Here is a 27860-nt window from a genome sequence, read left to right as displayed (position 1 = left end):
AAAACGCAGAAATACTAGAACTTGCATGTTGTGGTTTTTTAAAATGAGGCAGTGTATGCAGAGGAAGTTTCTGTCTGGAGAAAAAATAATATAATCGTCACTAAAGTCTCCCCGCCCCCAATGCCTATTTCCTTTTGCTGGGTCTACTTGTGATATTATAGTAATGTTACTATTCACAGTGCCACTGTGTTGCAGAAAGAAATGTCACAGATTCATTGTTAAGATTTTCTGAAATATCACAAAAATTGATGGCACTGTTTAATCAGAAGTGGTCTCTTATTTTTAAATTGTTTTCCAGTCCTTCTATCTGCATACCAGAAAGAAAGTGTTGGCATCTTTGGTATACGGTGCAAACTCAACTCTGTTCAGCTTTGAATGGCCATTTGTTATTCTTTTTCGCCACTGGGACAAGTCATTTGGAAATCAGCTTCTAAAAATTGAAGCAGAGACTTGTAAGGCTTTTCCAGCTTTTAATCCTATAAGAGACACGGAAGGAGTGATCTGTGATGATGAGACCTTCAGGTTCTGCAGAGTAGGCCCCAGCAAATAACAGTAGTAAGGGGTTAGGCCTCACCCTACCCAGCTGCCTCAGGACTGAAAAGTTTGCAAGAAATTTAATTTTTACAACTCAGTATAATCATTGACCTTCTGTCGGTTAAACTGGACAAGACCCTGAAGCAACACAGATGAGTGTACTTTGTCCCAACCCTAAGGAGTACCACTCTAGCGAGGGAGATGCTCAGTGAAAGACCCACTGGCCTTACTTTGGTGCTCTGTGAGAGGTAGAGCACGTCCTTGGTGCATAAGTAGCCTGAGTATCTGGGTGAGGAGAACCCTTGTTTAAAGAAGCCAAATAATTACTCCTCATTAATTTTTAGTTGTCATTTGGCTGTTAGATTTTCTTTAAGTGGACCTTGTGATTTAAAGGTGGGGTTTCTGACCATTGGCTGGGGAGTAGGGCAGCCTAGGCTAATTGTTTCCTAGTACAGTATTGTTCAAGGATTTACACTAATCCGACTTCCCTCACCTGCTTCTTATGATTAGAACTGGTGGTGGAGTGGGGTGGGGTGGGGTGAATTGAAGCCACTTGGCCTGAAAAGGGATTTAACTCATAATGGTGACATTTTAACATGTTTTCCTTTCTTCCTTCAAATACTCAGCCATCATTTATGCCAGATGCTGGTGTTGCAGGTGCTTTGAGAGCTAAGAATTAATTTGGTCGGCCCAGGGCCCCCAGGAACCACTGGTTCATGTGGAAATGTTTGCCATCTGATGACTATCTAGCCTACTGCTTTGGGTTACAACTAGGGTAATGCTATAATTCCCTTCACCTGATGGTCTCCTCACTGGTAATGAGGGAATGAATGGTAATTTTTGCTTTTGGTTGTGCTGGAGACTTCCATTTAAGGTTTGACGAGGTGGCCATTTTATCCATTATTATTTTCTTTAGCTGTGCAAAATTATCTTTTAAATTATCTGAGAACCCTGCGTGATCGGTGGTTACTCTAGCACATCCCTCAGTTTCCCTCTTTTAATACCCTTCAGTTGTATCACTTGGTCTTCCCTGGTGGCTCAGTGCAGGAGACCCAGGTTCGATCCCTGGGTCAGGAAGATCCCCTGGAGAAGGAAATGGCAACCCACTCCAGTGTGCTTGCCTGGGAAATCCCATGGACAGAGGAGCCTGGCAGGCTACAGTCCCTGAGTTCGCAAGAGTCAGACACGACTGAGCGACTAAACCACCACCAGTTGCATCAGTGTCTGAAATCGCACTCTTTGCGTGTGGCACCTCACTCCCCACTACCCCGAGCAGACTTGGGTGTTGTGTGTGTTGCTCAGCCCTCAGGGTCTAGAATAGGGCTTAGCACAAGTGAGTACTCAGTAGAAATGTTTCTGAAGTAGACCTGAGTATAAGGTCACCAGGACCAGAATTAGCCCCTGTTTCTTCATTGGTAAAATGGACACAATGCTTTGTTGTGAAGCATAAAGGAAATGCTGGAACGAAAAGACCAGCACCTAGTCTTGCTTAGTAAGTGTTTCCTTCCCGTTTGCTCTCCCTCTTTCTCTCTTTGTTCAATAAACCAAAAAGGCTTTAACGGCCCCACAGAAGCCTCGGTCCTCTGACGGCTCCCAGGATCAGGACGCCGGGGCACTGATTGCGAGGAGCCTCTGCCTGGATGAGGACAGGAGCTGCGCTGAACCCTTTCTTTTATTCAAGTCCCTACATTCCTATGGTCTGATGTCGTCTCTTCATGTGCTCCAGTTTCCTTCAGGCTCTGCCCCTGTGGTGTATCCACATTTGCTTGGCTGCTTTTCATACGTTCTGTGTTTTGCATCAAAAGGTTCTCAACAGTTTCAAATGAATTGGTCTTAGAGTTTACAAGGCAAAGGAGAACAGAAAATGCAGTTTTTCCTTCATTTTTATTATTCTGAGCTTGCACATATAAACTCTTATTTATTTAATCAAACTGCTAATAGTTTTGACTCAGAAGACAGATAAAATTTAGGTCAATTACCCACTTGATACAATGCTTTTGAATTAATAAAGATGACACATAACATTCATTCATTGACCTTGGATTGGAATTTATTTCAAGGAAAGCCATTTTTATCTGTTGATTTGATTTCAGCAAATAATTATTGAATACCTATTACCTGCCAGGCATTGGAATAAGTGCTAGCATAGGCGTTTTATAGTAGGGAGATTGTTTTCCAGGTACCATTATGAAGTTAGAAAGAATATAAATGCAGGGAGCTTGGTCAGTCCTCAGGGTGTTGGACGATTACGAAAGAGGGACACGCAACCCACATAGAAGGATCAGCTTATGCAAGGGCCCTGAGGCAAGAGAGGACTTCAGCATATTTGGAGACCTGTATGGATAGTACTTGGACATGGTTGGAGCGGGATGTGTGTAAGAGAAAAGATAATCTGGGAAATGAAAGGTGAATCTGGAAAGGTAAACACTGGTGAGATGTGGGAGAGTCTATCAGTCATGTTTGGAAGTCTTTATCTTGAGAACAGTTAAAGGGTTCTCAGCAGGAATTTCACCTGTTCAAGTTGAGTTGTTGAAAGATATGCTCTAGTTGCCCTGTAGAAAGTGGCTGGAGGGTTGAGTATAAGACTGGATCGTATTGCAGTAGTCCTAGGTAGTGGTGGCCTGGACTGACAGCGAGTTGGGAAGAAATGGATAAATCAGAGGCGTTTAGGAAGAAGATGTCACAGAACCTGATCATTGAGGATCAGGATTGGGGAGATAAAAGATCACACCTCTGTCTCTGGCCTGGGCTACTGATGAGATGGTTGTACCATTCACGGAAGGCTCCCTTTAGACAAGAGACTGATGTGGGATCGAGAAAATGAGTTCAGTTTTGGAGTAATTGAATCTTGGGACATCTAAGTGAAGGTCAGGGCTTCCCACGTGGTGCTAGTGGTAAAGAACCTGCCTGCCAATGCAAAAGTCGTAAGAGACACAGGTTCAGTCCCTGGGTCGGGAAGATCCCTGGAGGAGTAATTAGATACCTGGCTGGAGATAAAAATTTGAGAATCATCAGTGGTCCCAACTTTACCAAGATTTTCCTTTTTAAGTTGATTTCTTTGGTAAAATGTCCACAAATGGCAATGTGCTGTGCAAGTGCTGTTGGGTACTGTTGAAAGGACACTCTTTTATAAAGAGGATAAGACCACAGATGCACTCCCATTACTACTATGGTTGCCGTTAGAAATACGGAAGGAGTTTCAGGGAGGAGAAAGGCTAATTTCAGCTCGGTTAATGAGAGAAGGCTTTATGAGGACCCTTTATTTGAGCTGAACTTTAAAGATGGGCTTCCCTTGTGGCTCAGCTGGTAAAGAATCTGCCTGCAGTGCCGGATACCTGGGTTCGATCCTTGGGCTGGAAAGATACCTGGCGAAGGGAAAGGCTACCCACTCCAGTATTCTGGCTTAGAGAATTCCATGGACTTTACAGTCCATGGAGTCATGAAGAGTTGGACACGACTGAGCAACTTTCACTTTCTTTAAAGATTGGGCAGAAGAGCAGTCTTGAGGGCAGAGTATTGCAGCTGGAGGAGGACTGATTGTGTTCAGAGGGGACTGAAGGGTGGTTGGTTGTCTGTAGGAGAGCTGGGATGCCTGCCGAGTAGTTTGGATTGCTGCGGCAGATAGTGGGGATCTGTTGAAAGTCTGATAGCAATGTGATCTAAGTGGTATTTTGAGAAAACTAGTATGGCAGTGGGGCAGAGGAGAATGGGCACGGTGGGGTGGGAAGAGGGGAGAGCTGAGGGGATAATTGAGACAGGCAGGCCAGGTAGGAGGCTGTGGCGAAGAGCCCTTTTTGTTCCAGAAGGGCCTGCTGTAAGACTGTGGGACTAGAGGAACTACCAGGGACCCCAGGTGTTCAAGGTGAATGATTAGAATCTCCAGCAAAAGATGTGACGTTCCAGGTCAGACATACTGAGTTTAAGAAGTTGATAGGCCTTCCAGATGGACCTGGTTGGCAGGCAGCTGACAATGTGGAACTGACGCTTGAGAAAGAGTTCAGAAGCAGAGATAAAGAATTGGAAGTCCTCCATGTAGAAGTGATAATTGAAGCCGAGAGGGGATGAGGTCGCCACGGAAGTGCAGAGAATGGAAAAGAGAACTGAGAATGGGGCCTTAGGGACAGGAAGAGAAAGTGGACCTGGGAGAGGATTAAAGAAAGGTGCTTGTGCAGGGCAGTCAGTCAGAATCAGTGAGAAGGGAAGGACTTCTCAGTGTCAGATGTGGTCAGCAGGTTTTGGGGTCACACAGGAAGAACAGTGTTTGGTTATGGCAGCCTCCCAGAACCTGCTCGTGGAAGGCGTTCTTGGTGGGAAAGGGTTGGGAATCATTAGGTTATGCCAGCACCATTCAGTGGAAACAGAATATGAGTCATGTGTTATTTTACATTTTCCAAGAGTCACATTAAAGAAAAAGCAGGAATTCCCTGGCGGGCCAGTGGTTAGGCCTCTGTGCTTTCACTGCCAAGGGCCCAGGTTCTATCCCTGGTTGGGGAACTAAGATCCTGCAAGCCACGCGGCCAAAACAGACACAGGTGAGATTAATTTTAATAATATCTACTTTATTTAGATATTTAGATGTGCAAAATGTCAGTTCAACATGTAATATGTTTTAAAATATTAATGGGATATTTGATATTCTTTTTTTAATATTCAGTTTTTCAAAATCTGGTGTTTGTTTTATCCTTACAGCACATTTCAGTTTGAACATAAAATTTTATTAGAATTGCTTGATCTGTATTTAGATTTGATAAAACTTGTAGTTGAAAAAGTTGGGGCTTCCCAGGTGGTGCAGTGATAATCTGCCTACTAGTACAGGAGACGCAGGTTTGATCCCTGGGTCAGGAAGATCCCCTGGGGTAGGGAATGGCAACCCACTCCAGTGTTCTTGCCTGGAAAATCTTGTGGACAGAAGAGCCTGACAGGCTATAGTCCATGGGGTGGCAGATTTGGATACAGCTGAGCACAGACACATACACAGTTGAAAAAGTATATTCACATATCCAGGTTTTTCCAAACATACAAAAGTTTTCTAGTAATGGAAGTAAATTACCAATTTAAAAAAAAATGTTTTTTTTTTGGCTGTTGCCATGCAGTGTACGAGATCTCAGTTTCCTAAAAAGGATTGAACCCAGGCCATGGATGTAAAGTCCTAGAATTCTAACCACCAGGCAGCTAGGGAACACCCTTAAATTTTAAGTTAAAATGCACTTGAAAATTCAGTTTCTCTGTCACAGTAGCCTCATTAAAAGTGCACACTAGCTGTGTGTGGCTACGAATTTAGACAGAGAGCATTTATGCAAAGTAAGACAGGTACTTGCAGGTAATGTGTGTTTTGGAAATAGCCAGATCATCACTAAACGTTCTTCCCCATGGCAAAGCATTTCATAGGATTGATGTTAACACATGTGGGCTTATGCTTATGAAATTTTTAGGATTGGAGTGGTCAAATCCTAAGTTTACTTGTGAGAAGATGAACTTTTTTTTTTTTTTTTTAAATCTGTAGGTTCTAAAATTTAAAACAAGGAATTGAAAAAAATTGTTCAGGTCTGCAAGATGGCATATCGGTAAAAGTTTTAAAATATAACCAATTTGTGTCCTATTAGAATTGCTAGGTACAGAGGTTTACACCTAAGAAGGGATAGTCAGGGAGATTAGGATGGACATGTACACACTGCTATATTTCAAATGGATAACCAACAAAGACCTAGTGTGTAGCACAGAGAACTCTGCTCAGTGTTATGTGGCAGCCTGGGTGGGAGGGGAGTTCGGGGGACAATGGATACATATGTACATATGGCTGAGTCCCTTCGCTGTTCACCTGAGACTTTCACAGCATTGTTCATTGGTTATACCCTAATACAAAGTAAAAAGCTTTTAAAAAGTAATTAAAAAGTAATTAGCAGGTTTAGCTGGAGGGGTAGAAGCACTGCTGCCCCCTTTTTCAACTCTGTGGAGCCAGTGAGATGAGTGGTTTCGGTGGGAGGTGACATCAGGATTCCAGGCTTCTCAGAAGCTTTCAGTCTGCTGTCCCAGTCTTCCAGCGTGGATAGAGGTGCATGAGGGGGAAGGGTGCCAAAGGCTAATTATCTTGGGCTTGAATCTCACCTCTCTTTGGCAGGCTGTTTGGCCATAGACTATTACATTCATTTTGTATTTCTTGACATCTGGGCCAGTATAATATTTGCTAAATATGAGTGAGTGGTTTATAAAAAAGCAGGTTCAGAGATTTTTTTATTATATTTAGTGATCTCACTCATTTATACTGCTAGGTAGTTGCTAACTAGAACTTCTAAATAATAACCTGTAAAGATAGAAATGATCCTGAATTGTGCTTGGAATCAAACCTTGTTCACACTGGAAAGTCAGGCGTTGGTTTTGGGTTGGTGCACAATTCCATCTTGGTGGGCATAGAGGACCTTATTTTTCCATAAAATTTTCTTAAATTTCATATTTCCATGAAATATAAGAATTTGAAGTGTCAGCTATTCTGTGAAGTCCTGTTTTTAAAATCAATATGAAAATTAATTCCTTACCTTTTTGTTTTCCTTTAGAAGTGCATTTTGGTTATCTATGCCTTAGCTAAAAACAACTATACTGTATAGTAGTGGGCTTATGTGATGCCCTTCATTTATTTTTTGATATTTATTATTTGTTTTTATTTGAGCGTGCTGGGTCCTGATTCTGGCACTGGGGATCCTCAGTGTACCTTGCAGCATTTAAGGTCTTTAGTTGGGCCATGTGGGATCTGCTTTTCAAACCTGGGGCCCCTGCATTGAGAGCTTGAAGTCTTAGCCGCTGGACTACCAGGGATGGTCCTGCATGTGGTCATTTAATGGCTTAATAAGACCAGAGACCTAGGACAGGGTCTCCTGTCACCTTCTCAGGAACCCAAAGCAGTGAGTCTTGTACCTCTAGACGCCATTGTTTATGGGGTTTTTTTTTAACCCTTTGCTTGCAGAAAATAATTGCTGCTCTTTTATACCAAGAAGTTGCTATTTTTAAGCTGAAGTTAGATAGCTAATTGGGTAGCTTAGAACAGTGGCTTCCAAACTTTTTGATTGGATCAACACTGAGAAATATAATTTGCATTGAGATAAAGTATTGTTGTTTAGTCGCTAAATCGTCTCCAACTCTTATTGTGACCCCATGGATTATAGCCCGCCAGGCTCCTCTGTCCATGGGATTTCCCAGGCAAGAATACTAGGGTGGATGACCATTTCCTTCTCCAGGGGATCTTTCCCACACAGGGATGGAACCCCAGTCTCCTGAGTCTCCTGCATTGGCAGCTTGAAGATTCTTTCCCATTGTACAACCTGGGAAGTGAAGTGAAGTTGCGCAGTCGTGTCCGACTCTTTGCGACCCCATGGACTGCAGCCTACCAGGCTCCTCGGTCCATGGGATTTTCCAGGCAAGAGTACTGGAGTGGGGTGCCATTTTGAAGCCCCATACATACAGTATGCACTAAAGCAAAAATATTTTCTGTGTGATATATTCTATCCTGATACATCTACTCAAGGCCATTTTTTAAAACAAAACCCCAAATAAGCTGATCTCAACCACTGAAATGGCTTAATGACCCACTCTGTGTTGTCTCACTGAAGTTTAAAGAAATGTTAAGGAACCACTCAGGAGTTGGCCGTTTTCCCAGACATGGTCCCCACTTTGGTTGGTTTTGAGAATCAGATTTGTCGGTCTCCTCAGTTGTCACACCAACCAGATTCATAAGTGATTTTTAGAAGTGTTCGTTTGCTACTTGAGCATGTAGAAGGTAGGTATTTTTGATGACTAGAATGTTGTCCTTCCTATCCAGAGCATTCTGTTTGGATCACAAGAAGTTGGCCATCCATATTGAGGAATGAAGAGATTTACATATGTCCCCCCTCCCCAAATTTTAGAGAAACTTAAGTAGAAAAACCAGACTACCAGATGATATATTTTCTCTTGAAAAAGCCCCACAGAAAACAGTCATACTCTCTTTTGGGAGGGGTGATTCCCTGCCCTCTTTGCAGGTTTCAGGAAGACACATTTCCACTAATTAACACATTCTGTTTTCAGATACACTTAAGTAGGTTTGATTAGTTCAGCATTTCCCACTGTCAGGGTACTAATAAGTTTGTCTGGGAAAAAAAGAGGGAAAAAAAAGTTTCCTTTCCTGAATTAAACTGGTCTTGCTTACTACAAGGACTTAGAGTCTTTAAGATGCTAATATGTATTGAGAATCTTAAAAGTGTTGTGTATATATAAAACCTTGAAGTACCAGATTTTTATTTTTGTTTTTTAGGCACAGTTTGGAGTAATGCATGGTGTGCTTTCCATTTTAATTATTCCTTTCTAAAACTACATTCTAGACAAGCAAGCTGGATTTGGCTGTTTCCCAAGTCTCTCCAGACACTTTAACATGGTGGTTTCCAGATGTAGTTTCAGGGAACTATAACATTGCAAAAGCAATAGTAGGGTCCAACATGAGTTAACCAGTTTTAAATTTGGAAGTAACAGCAGTAAAAAAAAAAAAAAAGGCAACGCTATTTATTACCACTATTTCAAAGAAAAGGCATTTTGGCAGAAGAGTAGAATGGACAGTCTCAGAATAAGAAACATTTTACTAAGTTGAATATAGCTTTATGAAGACTATCACATAGGGAATGCAGATCAGCCACAGGTACAGGAGTTCAGCGTTAGGGAACCGCCCTAATTATAGACCATCTCTTAGCATGTATTACAATTAACTATGTGCTCGCTGGTTTTATTAGCCTCACTCATAGGAGTACAAGTTCTGAGACTGCCTTCCTTCATTCTTATTTGTTGACTGTGATGATGGTTGCTGTGTCATAGCAACTCGCACGTAAAAAAAAAAAGAAAAATTACGCCCTCCAAATATACTGTCACCAGATGACCATTCTACTGTAACATAAGAGGAAAAAAAGAGCCAAGTCCATTAGGTGCTGAGCAGTTGTAGAATCTAGAAGAGTCTATTCTAGTTGTAGAATTTAGAACATACTATTCTATTCAGAGCCTGTTCTGAAGTTGATCTGATTTAATGAGGTATACAGTTGACCCTTGAACAATGCTGAGGTTAGGGATAACAGTCCTCTCTGTGGTTGAAAATCCGAGTATAAATTTACAGTTAGCCCTTCGTATCCACAGTTCTGCATCTGCGGATTCAACTGTTAAGTATTTACTCTTGGAAAAAAAATCCATGTGTTAGTGGACACGCACAGTACAAACACTAGTTGTTCAAGGGTCAACTGTATAGTCATGGTGATTTTGTAAAAGAGGCCATTAGATCACGAAACTAAATAATATTACTTATGTACATTTCTGCCAGCCTTTTGGCTCTTGGTGACTTATAAATAATGGCCATAGCTGATTTTCCTGTCATATTACATATTATTTTTATGTCCACCCTCCCACTCTCACATCTTAAACGACAGAGACATTAAATCTGGCAGCCACACATCAAATGTCCCCTCTGTCTATCTGCAGCAAGAGAAAGTGCTTTTCCAATGCACTTTACTCCTGTAATCAAGGGGTGCATGGCCAGCAGCTCACTGGTCTGCCCTGCTGTGATAATGCTATCAGCTGGCTGTGGGAGTGGCTGTCCCCGTGAGGGCTTTGACTTCTCTTCATCAGAGTCTTCTGGCCAACAGAGGAAGAGGGGAGAGTTTGGGGTTAGCAGTGTAGGTAGGGTGTTCAGAAGCAGTATCGCGCTGGTAGACTTGGGTGAGCAGGGTATTCTCTGCGTCCTGTGTACTTGGAAAAAATTACTACCTAAATATTTGTGCATCAGGCACTGTAGGTTGATGGGAATAGGGTAAAGATATAAAGACCTGGTTTTTCTTTTTGGAACACAACCAGTAATATGAGCCTGCCTGTAATAAAAACAGGCATGATGCCAAGAGATCCGGGAGGTTGGAGGCAGAGCCTAGGGCCCTAGGGAAGATTCCACCAAAGAGGAAACATTTGACCTGAGTCGTCATCGGTGTTTTTTTTTTTTTTTTTTTTTTTAATATTTATTTAGCTGTGCTGGGTCTTAGTTACAGCATGCAGAATCTTCGATCTTGTTGTGGAACTTGCACTCTTAGTTACAGCACGTGAGCTTTAGTTTCCTGACCAGGAATCAGATCCGGGTCCCCTGCATTGAGAGTGCCGAGTCTTAGCCTCTGGACTACCAGTGAATTCCTTGAACTGAGTCTTTAAGGGAAGTTAGGAGTTGCTTGGGGAAGGGGTTGGTGAGTAGGGGAGGAGTGATATAACATAGGGGCTAAGAACTGAGGTTCTGAAGTCAGAACTAATGTATGGTTAGGTCAACCCACTGTTGGGCAAGTAATATCTGTGTGCCTCAGCTTTTTCAGTTGTAAAATGGGAGATAATAACAGTACCTGGAGTCAGTGTTAGCTACTGTTCTCATACATTGTGTTGCTAGCATTTCAGGTGGAGAAGGCAATGGCACCCCACTCCAGTACTCTTGCTTGGAAAATCCCATGGATGGGGGAGCCTGGTAGGCTGCAGTCCATGGGGTCAAGAACAGTCAGACACAACTGAGCGACTTCACTTTCATGCATTGGAGAAGGAAATGGCAACCCACTCCAGTGTTCTTGCCTGGAGAATCCCCGGGATGGGGGAGACTGGTGGGCTGCCATCTATGGGGTCACACAGAGTTGGACATGACTGAAGTGACTTAGCAGCAGCAGCAGCAGCAGCATTTCGGGCAGAGGAAGTGGCTTGAACAGAAGCGAGGAGCTGGGGGTGGGGGAGTATGAGAAATGGTGAGATGTTCGTGTTGGCTGCCTGGAGGAGAGGGGAAGGGTTGGTTGGATTTTGTGTTCTAAGGAATCTGAATTTTATCCCGTAGAAAGCAGTTTTAAAACCTCAACTTGCCAGGGCTTCCCTGGTGGCCCAGTGGTTAAGAATCTACCTGTCAATGCAGGGGACACAGGTTTGATCCCTGGTCCGGGAAATTTCCATACGCCTAGGAGCAGCTAAGCCCTTGGGCCACAACTGCTTAGCTGGTGCCCTAGAGCTCGTGCTCCGCAAGAAAAGAAGCAGTGTTAGTTACAGCCACTGCGATGAGAAGCCCGCACACTGCAACTGGAGAAATTTCTCACACAGCAGCAAAGACCCAGTGCAGCCAAAAATAAATAAATAAACAGTTGTTCTCAATGTTAAAAGAAATCTCAACTTTCTTCTGTTGATCTCCGTGTTGGGATCTGATACATGAGGAGACATTGGGGGCAGTCAAAGCAAGAGGAGAGATTGGAAAATGTAAATTAGGTGAGTGACGGTACAGATGGAAAGAACTAGATTTTAGAAACAATTTGGTATTTCTAAATGGTGGAAGTCCATTGGATGTGAGAAAGAGGGAGGAGTTGTGCGCAGGCCCCAGGCAGGGTGGAATGGGTGATGCCAGGAGTGGGAATGTGCATTCATTGGGTGGAGCAGAGGTGTTGAATGTGTAAAAGGGTGACGATGGGGCTGACAGGCTTGTGTGTGCTTTGGACATGTTTGAGATCTTTGCTGGACGTGTAGTATAACTTGCCTGGCATGCTGCGGTCCATGAGGTCGCAAAGAATTGGACATGACTGAGCGACTGAACTGAACTGACAAGTGAAAAGCATCTGGAGCTCGAGAGAAGTTGGGAGCCATCCATTTACATCTGGAGATGGTCTTCTAGGCCATGGTTGTGACAGCACTCTCTTAGCAGATGATCAGAGGAGTGGGATGAACACAGGAAAAAGGTGGTGTGAGAGGAGCCCAGGCAGGAAGGCGTTTAGGGAAGTAAAGGAGAGTTATCAGGGCTGGGACCTCGGGTCAGCGGAGATAAACCCTAGATGTGGGCAGTTAGGTTTGGCCTTTAGGAGCTCGGTGCAACAGGTTCAGGGCTCCATTGAGGTCCAGCATGTCATCATTCATTCTGCTTGCCACTGTCTGTCACATTGGGAAGTCTGCCTGTGGGTTTCGGTTTCTCTCTGTCACTACGGTGAGCAGCTCTAGGACAGGAACCAGTTATGCTCACTTCTGTAACCCAGCACCACACACACAACACACACCCGCCTCTTGGTGGTGGTATTGCTGTTGTGTCAGTTGCTTAGTCGTGTTTGACTCTGTAGCCGCATCAGGCTCCTCTGCCCGTGGGATTTTCCAGGCAAGAACACTGGAGTGGGGAGCCATTTCCTACTCCAGAAGATACTCCCGACCCAAGGATTGAAGCCGCGTCCCTTGTGTCTCCTTCATTGTCAGGGGGATTCTTTACCGCTAACGCCACCTGGGAAGCCCTCTCCAGAGATAAAGCTGGGAGAAAAGAGATGGGATCCTTATCTTTGTGGGGCTTATGTTCTAAAGCATGAATCTGAAGGCTCAGGGGAAAGAACAAGTCCAGAGGTAACCAGTGAAGATATCGGGATGAACTCTAACTTCATCATCCATGAACTGAGCTTGGTACCCAGGATGCATTTGCTACAGCTAGTTGGCTAGAACAGAGGAGAGGGTCTGAAAAGACAACAGCTGTGGGAAGAGATTTGCTACATAGATGACAGGCTAGCCTTGGAGAGGGAAAAGTAAATTTGGAAATGGACAGAAGGATATTTGAGGAAGTTCCCCCTGAGAGACATTCACCTCTGAATAGGAGGCATTCCTCGCTGTAAAACAGGAGATGAAGTCTGAGTGGAGAAGGGCTACAGGAAGAGACATCTACCAGCTCTGTGAGCTTATAGCTGAGAGAAGACATCCTTTATTTGTAATTGCAGTGCTCTGCAGCCATGCAGGCTCCTTCCAGCAAGGCAAGGTGAAGAACACAGAGAGTTGGGGTTCGTCTGAGGCTGAGTGAAGACTGAGTAGGTAGGACTACTACCTACCGAGTAGTGAGGAGTACTGGGTAGGTAATGTGGAGTAGCCAGGGCTTGAAGTCTTCAGGGAATCCTGGTGAATGTTCATGAGAGTCTGGGCAGGGCTGGGAATAAGATATGACCAGGGTCAGGCAAATGACCTGAAAAGGAAAGAAAGGTCTGGGTTGGAGGAGGTGAGAAACTTATGCTTTAGAAGGGAAAGATAATACTTTCTTTGTGCTTTGAAGTGCTTTATATACGTTAGCATTTAATCTTCATGACCATGCTAGAGCTAACTGCAGAGATGCTGAGTATCGTGCCTAAAGCTGCACAGGTGGGAAGGGATCCTGACAGCCTTGGCTGCTGAGTTTGTGTGCTTGAGCACTAACCCTGATTGCCTTGGGGGGAAACCAGACGTGACCACTTCTCCCAGGCCAGATGGCTTCATGGAAGTTTCCTGAAGTTGCTGAACCATCCTGCCTGGCCTTCTAGCAGGAATCTTTTGAAGTGGCATGAAAGGGACCTATGAACTGTCCCCTGCCTTTTAAGTACATTTTACGCAACATTATATTTTATATAGAACTCTCTGTTTTTCCCACCTGCCTTGCTCATGCCTAAACATCTTTGAATGGGGAGAAAAGACTGTTTGACCGAGAAGACTAAATGCAGATCAGTCTCAGGTTCTTTGGGCTGTAGCACCTTCTCGATTTACCTGTCCTGCCCCCACTAACCTGAGAAGAAGAGCCCGAGCAGCTGGCACTTCCGCCCGTTTGAAGGGCGGAGACACTGAAGAGAAGCTTGGCTACAGGAGGGAGATCTGGCTGCGTTGCCCGTTGCAGCTTCTGCAGTGGCGGGGGGGCCATATTTCCGAGTTCGTCAAATGAGAATGTGTTCTCTTCCTGGGGCGAGTCCCCGTGTATTTTCAGTGACGTGGGTTCTTCTGGAGAGCGAGTTGGACTTCTGTTGGGTAAGGAATTAGGCCCCTGGCCCTGTGCCCTCTGCCTGTGTCTGAGGCTGTGACAGGTGACTCAGAGTCTAGGCTGCAGACCTGGGGTTGGGAGAGACATTTTGACCTTTGCTTGGAAGCCATTTGGAAGCACAGAAGCTTTGCAAATGAAACATGTAGACAACTTTGTCCTCTTGTATGAAGAATCATTTGTAGAGACAGCAGTGTATATTCATGGTACATCAGCATTTTGTTTGCATTAACATCTGACTTTGTTCTCAAAGCAGTTTGGAAGGAAGGTCACTATATCCTCCATCCCTTCATGGTAAACAAATTTTCATGATTAAAAAACAAAAGCAAAACACCAAAACCACAACTTTCACATGCCAGAAAAGCTTCGCTATTTCAGATATCGAATGCACAGGACAGATAGCTCATCTGGCACTGTTAGTGTTTGGTTCAGTTCAGTCGCTCAGTCGTGTCCGACTCTTTGCTACCCCAGACAGTATTTAGGTTCACTCCTTATCTTGGTATTTTCTATGGAGGTCATGTCTTAACTTGCAGGGACCTCTGTACTTCTGCCTGGTTCACTGTTTGAGGCAAGCATTTTTGACCCCCTGTTTTTTTTCTCAACACTGCTAGAATGCTCATACTGCATCACATTATTAACACCTTTGGTTTTTAAAACTGCTTACTTCTGTACTTCCCTGGTGGTCCAGTGGTTAAGAACCTGCCTGTCAGTGCAAGGGACACGGGTTCAATCCCAGGTGTGGGAATATCCAACATTCTGCGGAGCAACTGAGCTTGTGTGCCGCAGCTTCTAAGCTTGTGTCCTAGAGCCCGTGCTGTGCGACAAGAGAAGCCAACCCCATGAGGAGCCTGAGCACCACCCCTAGAGAGGAGCCCCCACACGCAGCAGTGAAGACCCAGTGCAGGCAAACAGAAAAATAGATGCATAACGTGACAGCAGGGAACCGAACTGCTGACCTCCACTTCATGGTTAGTGATGTAATCTTCTCTCATCAGGTATTAGATCCTAATATTTAGTCACTGGTACTTGACAGAGCGCAGAACAAACAAATAAATAACCCATCCCTGAGATAGTGGCCCCAGTGCTCTCAGGCCAGGATTAGTTAGGGTTTCTAAGACTAATTGGCAGCTTTATTTGGAAGTCAGAAGTAGAAAACATAGCCTATTTATTTCTCATTTCTTCTCCCTCTGAATATTGATACTATTCTCTTGGGTAAAGGATAAAGTCATTGCTTGTTTTTAAATCATGGAATTCTTGCTGGTTTTTTTCATGTTTGTTTTGGTCAGGGGCAGTGATAGGCAGACACACATTAAACCAGCACTTATGACCCGTGTTCTTTTGTAGATTCTCTCTGAGGTTTGTGTGACCAAACTGAAAAACACTGGTCTTGATACTGAGTTTTTCCAGGACTCTCTTGTGGGGTTCTCACATTCACTAAAGTACCTATTATATAGCAAGTACTTCTCATGATCCCATTGAGTCCTCACCACAGCCTGAAGTGGAGTTTGATCTTCATAAGAAAGATGGTGGGCACAAAACTTAGTGTCTGATCTGAGACTGCTAAACAAGGAAGTGGAGGAACTCGGGCTCTGACTGCAGAATGTATTCTCTCCCCAAGCCTTCTCAGTAGCAGCACAGAATAATCTGTTAATTGATGGTAAACCTCTGTTTTATAAAGCAAAGTGTCTTAAAATACGCGCTCAAATGGTGGAAACTGACGGCTTAATTAGAATCCTCAGCACTGCATTGATAAATAATGAGGACAAAGAGGCCAGTACTGATGGCATGTGAGGCAGGAGGTCTTTGGGGGAACAGTCCTGGATGGCCACTGAAAGGCATTTTTCTTTTTGAGCAGCATGATACATTAACTGGAAAGAGAAATTAGTAGTTAAAAACTTTATCTCATGATTAATTGAAAAGCCAAATTGATTAATAAAGAGACATTTTTAAAAGGATCTTAACTGTATTGAGCTTAAGTAGTAATTCTTAAAGTGTAATCAAATAGAGGACTTATCAAAGCTATAATGAAGAAAATAGAAATCATTTGTAATTAGACAGTAATTAAAGGCAAGTACATGCCCAGTGATTTTAGAGTGCTTGAAAACAATTACTTTTCTTAAGTAGGTTAAACATCTGGGTTACAAGCTTGTTTACACTATTAATTTACTTAACAAACCTGTTCTTCAGAGATGATGTAAAATGAACTTTAACTTGGCTGTCTGAATTATTACAAGTACCAACTCAATGGGTACTTTTTTTAAGAAATATTTTTTTTCACTGAATTTTTTAAAGTATTTTTCTTCTTCTTCTTCTTGAACAGTTCAGTCCTAAAGCCTCTTAGGTAAACAGAGAAGATAGCTGACCTGGTCAGGGTGTCAGAGCCCAGGTAGGATGCGGAGGCCTTCACAAGCAGGGAGGGTCTGGTGTGGTGTGTTGGACCTGAAGACAGGTGAGAAGGGCATGCAGTGAGGTTGGGGTGGCAGCACCGGAAGACTGGTTAAATATACAGGGGGAGGGTTGATAAGCTACAGATGTATGTTAAGTATAGTGGGAGCTAGCAACTGTTGGAGAAGGGAGTCACAAATATTGAAAGGGAGAAAACTGGAATGAATCTTGTGAAGTTAAGATTGGATGTATTAATGTGAACTCATGACTTTAAAAAAATATTGATATGTATATATAGAGAGATATAACAGATGTAATATCTGCATGTGTATTTATATGCATACATATGTGCCTACGTTTCTTTGTCCATAAAGAGGGTGAGGGGGCTGGAGAACAGCAATACCTCAGAGGCAATGAATTCATCACAGGCCCAGATCTTGGCTTCTTAATACCATTTTCCACTACAAGAAACCCCAGCTTCTTGGACAAATGGCTGATTACAGGATTAGAGCAGAGAAGTTTGAAATGAACCTGGAATATCTTGGGCAAAGAAGTCTTCAAGGATGCTGCAGGTATTTCAGAAGGACACGAATACCAGTTTGAAGGAGCTCCCACTGGCCAAATGTGGAGTAAATTGATCATCAGAATTTCAGAAGTGATAGTCATTAGTTAAAACCTATTGAATAAAAGAGAGAACTGAAGGTTCTTACAATTTCGCATACTTTGCAATAAAACCTGTGTATGGACTAATGAATAAATTCAAAATGGCTTATTTAAATTTTAAAGTGCCTCCCCTCAAAGTACTTACTGAAAACAAAGGGGGAAAAAGAGTAACTTTACAGTGAAGAAGCATGGCAGATATTGCCTTAACCAAGTGACCTGAGTGAACATGACCAGCAGTAGGACAAATAGAGATTGTGTTGCCTGATAGGATGCGATATTGCGTTGGTGATACTTGTGCCAAGATGGATAGCCTGAATCTAATCATGAGGAAACATTGGATAGGCCCAGTTTGAGAGACAGTCCATAAATTAAGTGGACTGTGATCATCTTTAAAAGTTCAAGGTCCATGAAAGTCAAAGCAAGGTGACGAGGAACTATTTCAAACTGAAGGAGACTAAAAAGAGCTAACCTGGATCCTTTTGTTTTAAAAGATCATTGCTGGGATAAGAGCAAAACCTGAATGGGGCCTGTAGCATTAATTTCCTGATTTTGATAGCTGTATTTTAGTTACATAAGATATTTTATTTTATTAAGAAAAACATACATCGAAATACTAGAAGTGATGAAGCATGAGATTGACAACTTAGTCTCAATGGTTCTGGGAGAATGAGCTCTTTGTACTATACATGCAACTTTTCTATCCATTTGAGATTGTTTTAAAATTTTAAAAGAACTTAAAAAAAATAATAATCTTAGAAGTATGTAATTTTATGTACTTCTCTCTTAAGTTGTGAGAAGTACATAGAATTAGAAGTCCCCCATTTCTAATTTTAAACACTGCTTCTCCCCAGTTGTGCTTCCCAGGTGGTGCTAGTGGTAAAGAACCTTCCTGCCAGTGCATAAGACAGAGACGTTGGTTCAATCCCTGGGTCCAGAAGATCCCCTGGAGGAGGGCGTGGCAACCCACTGCAGTATTCTTGCCTGGAGAATCCCATGGACAGAGGAGCCTGGCAGGCTACAGTCCATGGGGTCACAAGGAGTTGGACATGACTGAAACGACTTAGCTCTCATGTACCCACCTCCCCAATCCAATTCCCTAGAGATACCACTGTTAACAACTAATGCATATTCTTCTAGGCATTTTATTTCTGTAGGAATGAATGTATTTATAATACATAGTAGATTATTGAATGTATATATGGAATGCTGGCCACATTGCATTCCTAGCCATCAAAAGGCATAGTCCTTTCCCCTCCTGTAGTAGCTGTGTGGTGTTATAGATGAGGTTTGGAAAACTTTGCCTGATGGATTTTGAAAGTCAGAGAATTGCTATTTGCTCTAGTTTAAGTAGTTTAATTTGATGTTTATATTTCTCTACTCTGCTTCAGCGATACTTTAAAAACTAGAATAGGCTTTTAAAACTTACTAAATGACTCCCTCCACCCTATTTTTGTTTTTCTTTTTGCCTCTGGCAGACGTATTTTGCAAATGACCAACTTTCTGTTATGAGTTTTAACAAGAATGTTTTCACTTGTCACTTTTCGCATTTGAAAGAATCAAATAATTTATTTTTAGGATATTATAATTGTGAATAGATTGTGATTTTCCTCTCCTCCATGAAAGAATGTAAGTAAACCATTGCTCCTGATGAGTATTCATAAACTCATGTAGGATGGGAGATATGCTTGAAAACTGAAACAGAAGAGATGTGTCTTTCAAAAGGAGACAAACCCATTTCTTAAAGATGAATCTGATTTATGTAATGCTTCAATAGCAAATGACTTATTTCTCAGTTTGGAGATGTAGAGCCCACAGGGCCAGATAATCACCCTGTTAGCTTTGCAAAGACCAAAATCTTTCCTCTGTGTTACTGGCCCATACAGATCTCAAGTTCTTGCAGATGCGTTAAAGGGGCCCGTATGCAGAATGCCTGCTGGAATTGGAACAGGAGTGGACTGACTAAGTAGGGGGATAACTGCAGGACCGGGGGGAGGAGGACATCCTGTCTTTCCTCACACTCTTACTGTCTTTTCTTGCTAACCTCTCCTCGCCCAGGTTTTCACTGATATTTTGATCTAAAATACTTCTGGATTTAGTGAGGAGGACATCGGAGCCTATTGCCTTGGACTTTGATGAGGCCAAGGTCTGTGTTGAATGGGTTTCAGCTTTGAAGGTTCATGTTAGCCTAGCAACAGGTTCCCCAAAAAGCTGGCCACTGATTATCAACCTGTCTTGTTGAATGTTTTTAGTTCAGTTCAGTCACTAAGTTGTGTCCAACTCTTTGCAATCCTGTGGACTGCAGCACACCAGGCTTCCCTGTCCATCACCAGCTCCCAGAGCATGCTCAAACTCATGTCCATCAAGTCAGTGATGCCATCCATGCATCTCATCCTCTGTCATCCACTTCTCCTCCTGTCTTTTCTAATGAGTCAGTTTAGAGAGGGCTGATTCGTGGTGTTCACAGTGTTACTGAGCACACTTCATAGATAGTTCAAACAAAACACGTTTATGGTCCTAAGCATTGGTATTTCCCAGCCCCATGTCAGGACACTTTAGTGCATCACAAAGACCTCACATGTCACAACATGCTAAGTTTTCCCCACTGCCCAGGGTCTGACTCGCCCCCTTACTGGATTCCCATCAGCCTTGCTTCTGACTGTATGCCCCACCTTCCTCTTCCCATTGATCCATGTCCCACCACTTGCCCTTCCATAGCAGAAGCCAGCTACATGAGAGTACTCTTTGTTTCTACTTCAACCTCTTCCAGGTATGTCATAAGGATGCAAAAATGTAATAGAACAGACTTGGGGAAATCACCCAGTAAACTCTTTTTTTCCTCAGTTTTTTTTTTTTTTTTTTTTGAAGTACAGTAGATCTACAGTATTGTGTTAATCTTTGCTGTACAGCAGTATGATTTGCTTATACAGGTATATGGCATTCTTGTTTTCTATCCTTTTCTATTATGGTTTATCATAGGGTATTGAATACAGATATCTGTGCTGTAGAGTAGGATCTTGTTGTTACCCATTCTGTGTATAAAAGCTTATATCCGCCAGCCCCAACCTCCCACTCCAGGCCTCCCTCTGGGCAGGCCCCTGCCATTTGGCCGCCGCCAGTCTGTTCTCTGTGTCTGTGATTCTGTTTCATAGATAGGTTCATTTGTGGCTGCAGATGGCATTATTTCATTCCTTTTTTTGTGGCTGAATAATATTCTGCTCTTGTGCCATGTCTCTGTCGGTTCATCTTTGTCTATCTGTTGATGGCCATTTGGGTTGTTTCCTTGTCTTGACTGCTGTGAATGGCGCTGCTGTGAACAGAGGGCGCCGTGTCTGTTTGAATTGCAGTCTTGTCTGGATGTATATCCAGGGTATCGCCGGATTGCACTGTTGCAAGTAACTTTCATACTGTTTCGCACAGTCCCAGAAACTCTTTAGTAATTTGATAAATGCCACTTATGGAAGAGCTTTAAATTACAATAAATTCTATATTTAAGATGAAAATTTGAGAACTTATATCCTGTTCCTTTCTTGATACAAGCCTTGAGTTCAGTCATCAGGACAGTCTCCTGCAGTTGAGGCCTTCAGCTTTTGCAGCTTTATGTTTTGTTTCCATTTCTTCAGAGCCCATTGCCCTGTGCAGCTGAGAAGTACCTTCAGAAATCACTGAAAATTCTGCCCCCATCATTCTGCAGGGTGCCATGACCTAGAATCCAGAAGAGCTATTAGTTGCAGGGTTGGAAGTCTAGTGGCCAGCCTCGACTTGGACCTCTCTCTTGTCTCTTCTTAAAGTGTCTGTCTCATGTTTCCTTCCCTTCCCCACTTTTCCTTCTTGTCTTCCTTCCATCCAACTAGCATCGCCTTCTTTAGCCTTTTATTTCTCATGCCTACCAGCCCCTCAATAAATGAAAGAGAATCGAGAAAAGAAAGGAGAAGAAAGGAAGAGTCATTATAATGCAAAGTTTTGAGCAAAATACTTAACCCTGTATCTTTATGTTTGTCACATCTCTTTAATTGAAAGCTTTAGAGGATATGAATATTTTCTCTTTCTTATTTCCGTACAGAGCATCTGTACTGTGTTTAGACTCTGAGTTCTTTATTGTTTCATTATAAGAAAAGGAGTTATGGGGCAGGACTTTTTTCATGAGTTTGCAAATTTCAATCAATCCTGTATTTATTCATGAGTCGGGAGGTAAACTTGGCATGCAGGTTCAATTCTTTTCCTCTTTGTGGGTTTGCTGTGCCCAGTGTCCAGGGCCAGTCATTCCAGGTTCGCCTACTACCACTTTGGATTCCCCAGGACAAGCAGAGCTGAAGCAGTGTATCTTTTTCCTGGCTGTTGACCTGCCCTTCTGCTGCTTCTGCCCCACTGCATTCAGAAAACTACCAAGTTACTAAGTCGAGTACTTGTAGGTGTTGCAAAGCAGTTAGTGGAGCTTGGGTTTTAACGCCTGCACCATTGTTGTGAGCAGGTTACATCTCTGAATGGTAACACGTGTAACTGACCAGGGGGCTGCTCGGCCTCATGGATGCTCTTCTGTGAGAGTAATTGGTAACTGCCCAGCTGCCTGCGGCTATGAGGGAGCTCTGCTATATTTGTACCACCTGCTATTGTTCTCCTCGGCCACTGCCGCTGCTTTTTTTCTATTTTTAATAAGTTGCCAATTGTTTTTGTCGGGATACCAATAATTCACTGAAATGGGCATAGCAAAAATGTAATTGCTTTCTAATTTTTATTTTCATTTATCCAGTGAAATTATTGATATTAGGAAGACTCTTGGCAGTTGTTATTTTGAAAATATGGATTCATTTCTGTCTTAAAAAACAGCACTGTTCAGTTTTTCCATTCTGAAAATGGTAGACAAGCAGGTAGCAGAGGGCACTTTTCCCAGCATGGGTTAATTTTGACGATGATACTAATTTCAGGTGTATCCCACAGATGTGATTTAGTAGTCTGATTAGCTGTTCCTAGCCACTCCTGAGCCACAGGGGAGTGTGCTAAGCCCATTTATGTTGGTTGGCTTGTTCGCATAGGGGAAATTGTCAGCATCTCTTGTCTGTTTTGTTCAATGATGGTCCCAAGTGCTTGATAGAATAATGAATAATATTTGTAGCACTATAGTAGGCAAACAAGTGTAAATAAATAGATACCATTCACAGGTTATTTGTTAATATTAGGTGAGATCATGTTTTCATGCACCAGTACTGCCTAGGATGCTTTGGTGTCGATTAGAGGCCAGAAGTTTACTGGTACTCTAGATATGCTGATTCTGTGATGTATATATTAAGACAGCATTTACACGTAATGTATTGCTGGGATTACTAAAATCACAAGATTAGTTGTGTTGGTTTGCCCACAGTAATGATCACCAGCCTAGAAGCTTGAGGATCCTAGTAAGGTTCATTACTGAATCTTTATGGTGACTCATTAGTGTGACAATTGACATTAAAGCATTGAGAATTTTTTTAAGTAATTGAATAATTATTTGAAAGTTACCATTGTTGACAAACAGAAACACTAGCTTTTGTGACATTCTCAGTTTACCAATTATCTATTTGTTTTTTAAATATAATTATCTTAAATGGTTAGAAATGTATCCTCTATAGGATTTTCTTCTAAATCAGAAAAGTGGTTTTGAACCTATAATAATGTCAACACTATTCTGATTTAGAGAACTCATCAAGTGAATTTGGGCAGCCTCACGGGACTTTGATTATTAGGAAGTAATAATTCCTTCTGGATTCTGGCATTAAGTTGGATTTTATTCTTCTCATCTATTACAATACATAGGAACAGTACAATAGTATTTAAGAGATTTTGCAGTGGAAACAAATACTGGTTTCTGGTTCCAAAGTACCTCCTTGGGTCCTTGCCACTTTAAACCAGTTTCCTCAAGTGTAGGATGAAGTTAACAAAATTTGCCTCAGAAGTGTGATGGTTACATATTTAGGGCAGTGTCAACACATAATGAGGATTCCCTGGTGGCTCAGACGGTAAAGCGTCTACCGGCAATGCGGAAGACCCGGGTTCGATCCCCGGGTCGGGAAGATCCCCTGGAGAAGGAAATGGTAACCCACTCCAGTATTCTTGCCTAGAAAATCCCATGGATAGAGGAGTCTGGTGGGCTACAGTCCATGGGGTCACAGAGTCGGACACGACTGAGTGACTTTACTTTCACTTTCAACACATAATGAGCACTGAAATATTAGCTATTAATGTGGTTATCAAGGGCCTCTCCAGGTGGCACAATGGTAAAGAATCCACCTGCCAGTGCAGGAGATAGAGGTTCCATCCCTGGGTCGTGAAGATTCCTTGGAGTAGGAAGTGGCAACCTGCTTCAGTATTCTTGCCTGGAAAGTTCCATGGACAGAGGAGCCTGGCGGGTTAGTTCATGGGGTCACAGAGAGTTAGACACGACTGAGTGACTGAGCACACACACATACGGTTACTAAAATGTCTGATTCTGTATGAGATGCTCACTCAAGAAGTTACTGGGCGTTAGAACCATTTTGAAAGATCAGCAGAGTTTCATCTCTTAAGTGACTCGTTTGAGAATATAATCCTTGAAAGTATTACTACAATAGCAACAGAAAATATAAGAAATTTGGAGCTAAACCTCACAAGATCTCCATGCAAGAAAATGTAAATTTGTATTAGATATTAAGTTGTAAATAAGCACAGAGCTCTGTCATGATCATTGGGTGAGAAAGCTCAGTAATTTAAAGATGTCATTTCTCTGCAAATTAACATTTAAATCCAAAGCAATTCCCATAAAAATTCCAGTAATTTTTCTAAAAGTCGATAAACCAATTTTGAAATTTATATGGGAGAAAAGACAGGAATAACATGTAGAAAGTGAAAGGCAGTTAGTCATGTCCAGTTCTTTGTGATGATGAAGTCCATGGAATTCTCTAGGCCAGAATACTGGAGTGGGTAGCCTTTCTCTTCTCCAGGGGATCTTCCCAACCTACGGATCGAACCCAGGTCTCCCTCATTGCAGGCAGATTCTTTGCCAACTAATCTATCAGGGAAGCCCCAACATGTAGAAAGACTCCCCCAATTAGATAGCAGGACTTCTGGTGAGCCTGTAGGAATGAATGCAGCCTTGAAGAGATGCAGAGTTAGAGATGGATCAGTGGATCAGAGTGGAAAGCCTAGAGTCAGACTGCCATGCCTGTGTGGAACCTATGATACAACTGCCCTCACTAGTCTATAATCAGTGGGGAGAGGCGACAGTTGACACAGCACATTAGCAGGGAAAGGATGGGCTTTTCAACAAATGGTGCTGGGATGCTCTATATGATTATTAGTCTCTGAGGCTGCCGTAACAACATACCACAGTCTGTGTGATTTATAACACCAGAAATTTATCCTCTTAACAGTCCTAGAAGCTAGAAATCCAAAGTCAAGGTATTGGCAGGGCCAGGCTTACTCTAGGCCCTGTGTGTGTGCGTGTGTGTTCAGTTGTATCCAGCTGTTTCCACAGTCTCCTTTGCCCGTGGAAATTTCCATTCAAGAATACTGGGGTGGGATGCCATTTCCTACTCTAGGAAATCTTCCCAACCTAGGGATCGAATCCTCATCTCCTGCATTGGCAGGTGGATTCTTTACCACCACCACAACCACCTGGCAAGCCTGTGCTAGGCTCTGAAAAGTGAAAGTGTTAGTTGCTCAGTTGTGTCTGACTCTTTGCAACCCCATGGACTGTAGCCTGCCAGACTCCTCTGTCCATGGAATTTTTCAGGCAAGAGTATTGGAGTGGGTTGCCATCCCCTTCTCCAGAGGATCTTCCCAACCCAGAGTTGAACATGGGATCCCCTGCATTGCAGGCGGATTCTTTACCATTTGAGCCACCAAGGAAGCTCACTCTAGGCTCCCTCTAAAAGGCATTAGGGACAAGTCTCTTCTTACCTTCCCTGAGCTTCCGGTATTGCCTGGCAGTCCTTGGCATTTCTTGGCTTAGAGGTGCGTCATTCCCATCGCTCCGTCCATCTTCACATCACCCTCTTCCCCGTGTCCCGTGTGTGTAAGAATCAAGTCGGACACTATATACAAAAATAAATACCAAATGGATTCAGTTAAATATAAAAAGATTTGATACATCTAGAAACAAATATTTCTGACCTTAGGACCAGGGATGTTTTAATCACAATGCTAAAAGCAAAAATTATGAATGAAAAAGTTGATACATTCATTGAGTTAATCGTAATTAAGACCTTACATTCATCAGATGACATTATAGTGAAAGTAAGAGAGAAACTAGGAGAAAATATCTTCAGCACATATGATTAGCAAAGGATTTAAGTTCAGAATACATAAAGAACTTCAACAAACCAATAAGACCTAGTAGAAAAAAAAGAAAAAAGAATTTCACAATAGAGAAAAATCCAAATGTACCATAGATATAGGGGAAAATTCAACTTAGTAATCAAAGAAATGGGAGTTAAACCACAAGGTGATAAGATTTTGTACTTATCCAATTAGCAAAAATTAAGATTTTAAAACCCCAAAACTGGTGAGGATGTGGGACAATGAGAATTTTTATATTGTCCTGGTCTGTAAGTTTCAGTAACTACTTTGGAAACAGTGTGGCAGTATCCAGTGAGGTTGGAAAACCTGGACACCCTGTGACCCCACACTTCAGTGTGTGGACAGGAGCCACTGCCCACTGAAGAACTCTTGCATGTGCTTGTATAGGAGGCATGTTGCAGGATGTTTATGCAACATTGTGTGCAGTGAAAGTTGGGAAAACTGAAATGTCAGAAGGGGAACAGATAATATGTTAAAAAAAAAAACGCATTGTGGTATATTAACAGTGAAATTCTGTACAATACTTACATGAATGAACTGTAACACAGTGTGACAAATGTATTAGTGTATTTCAGGAATATAGTGTTGAATGGGAAAAGCAAGTCCCCAAAAGAATAAAGTAGTACGATTCCACTTATAAAATTGATAGTGTATATAGTGCAGAGTACATCATGAGAAACGCTGGGCTGGAGGAAGCACAAGCTGGAATCAAGGTTGCTGGGAGAAATATCAATAACCTCAGATATGCAGATGACACCACCCTTATGGCAGAAAATGAAGAAGAACTAAAGAGCCTCTTGATGAAAGTGAAAGAGGAGAGCGAAAGAGTTGGCTTAAAGCTCAACATTCAGAAAACTAAGATCATGGCATCCGGTCCCATCACTTCATGGGAAATATATGGGGAAACAGTGGACACAGTAGACTTCATTTTTTTGGTCTCCAAAATCACAGCAGATGGTGATTGCAGCCATGAAATTAAAAGATGCTTACTCCTCGGAAGGAAAGTTATGATCAACCTAGACAGCATATTAAAAAGCAGAGATATTACTTTGTCAACAAGGTCCATCTAGTCAAGGCTATGGTTTTTCCAGTGGTCATGTATGGATGTGAGAGTTGGACTGTGAAGAAGGCTGAGCGCCGAAGAATTGATGCTTTTGAACTGTGGTGTTGGAGAAGACTCTTGAGAGTCCCTTGGACTGCAAGGAGATCCAACCAGTCCATCCTAAAGGAGATCGGTCCTGGGTGTTCATTGGAAGGACTGATGCTGAAGCTGAAGCTCCAGTACTTTGGCCACATGATACGAAGAGCTGACTCATTGGAAAAGACCCTGATGCTGGGAAGGATTGAAGGCAGGAGGAGAAGGGAATGACAGAGGATGAAATGGTTGGATGGCATCACTGACTCGATGGACATGGGTTTGGGTAGACTCCGGGAGTTGGTGATGGACAGGGCGGCCTGGCGTGCTGCGATTCATGGGATCCCAAAGAGTCAGACATGACTGAGCAACTGAACTGAAAGTCAAATATATTTATTAGGTTATTGTTTAGGCATTATGTGGTATGGGAAGGGGGGGTAAACATCCACTGAGGGATAGTTACCTCTTAGAATGGGAAAATGTGAGATCACAGAGGGTACCAGGGGCTCTGAGTACTGGCAGTGTTCTAGTCTTCAGCTGAGTACTGGGTACATGGATATTCTTTTGTGTGTACTAAATGTTTAATAATAAAAAATTTAAAAACTTCTTAAAAGTTACTCTCAGAAGTGTTCTCGTTTTTAAGAGTAGAAAAAGATGTCAAGTCTATCCAAAAAGTAACTTAAGCACCAAATACTTATTTTTGCACATGTTTTGAATTCTTTGTAGCTTAGAGATGCTGGAAACAGGGAGAAGGGAAGGCAGGCCCAGTGATCCTTGTCTGTCTCGTGTCTCTGGCAGTGAGGAGGCTCCTGCCACTGCAGACGTGACATTGTGTCTCAAGACTGCTGAAGGGGTTTTTATGGGCATGTGAAAGCATATTCACATTTTTAACAAAGTAACAATATGCCCATCTCCTTCATTTCATTTTTTCCTGGCATGTGAGTAACTGAGCCAGATGGAAAATGTTTCCCACATTAGGTTCTCCTTCAACATATCAGCCATTTAATTTTATTGTCCCTAATCTCCTGTTGATAAGAC

General features: G+C 42.5%; 1 protein-coding gene across 4 annotated transcripts in view; it reads left to right on the top strand.

Moving 5' to 3' along the window:
- TNRC6B (trinucleotide repeat containing adaptor 6B) overlaps positions 1 to 27860 on the top strand; it is a 255335-nt gene that overhangs the window by 117299 nt on the left and 110176 nt on the right. The gene's annotated exons all lie outside the window — the stretch shown is intronic.

This window comes from Oryx dammah, unplaced genomic scaffold (assembly GCF_014754425.2).
Source record: "Oryx dammah isolate SB20612 unplaced genomic scaffold, SCBI_Odam_1.1 HiC_scaffold_29, whole genome shotgun sequence".
Lineage (NCBI taxonomy): Eukaryota > Metazoa > Chordata > Mammalia > Artiodactyla > Bovidae > Oryx > Oryx dammah.
The sequence above is the reverse complement of the archived record's forward strand: the minus strand, read 5'-3'. Positions and strand labels throughout refer to the sequence as shown.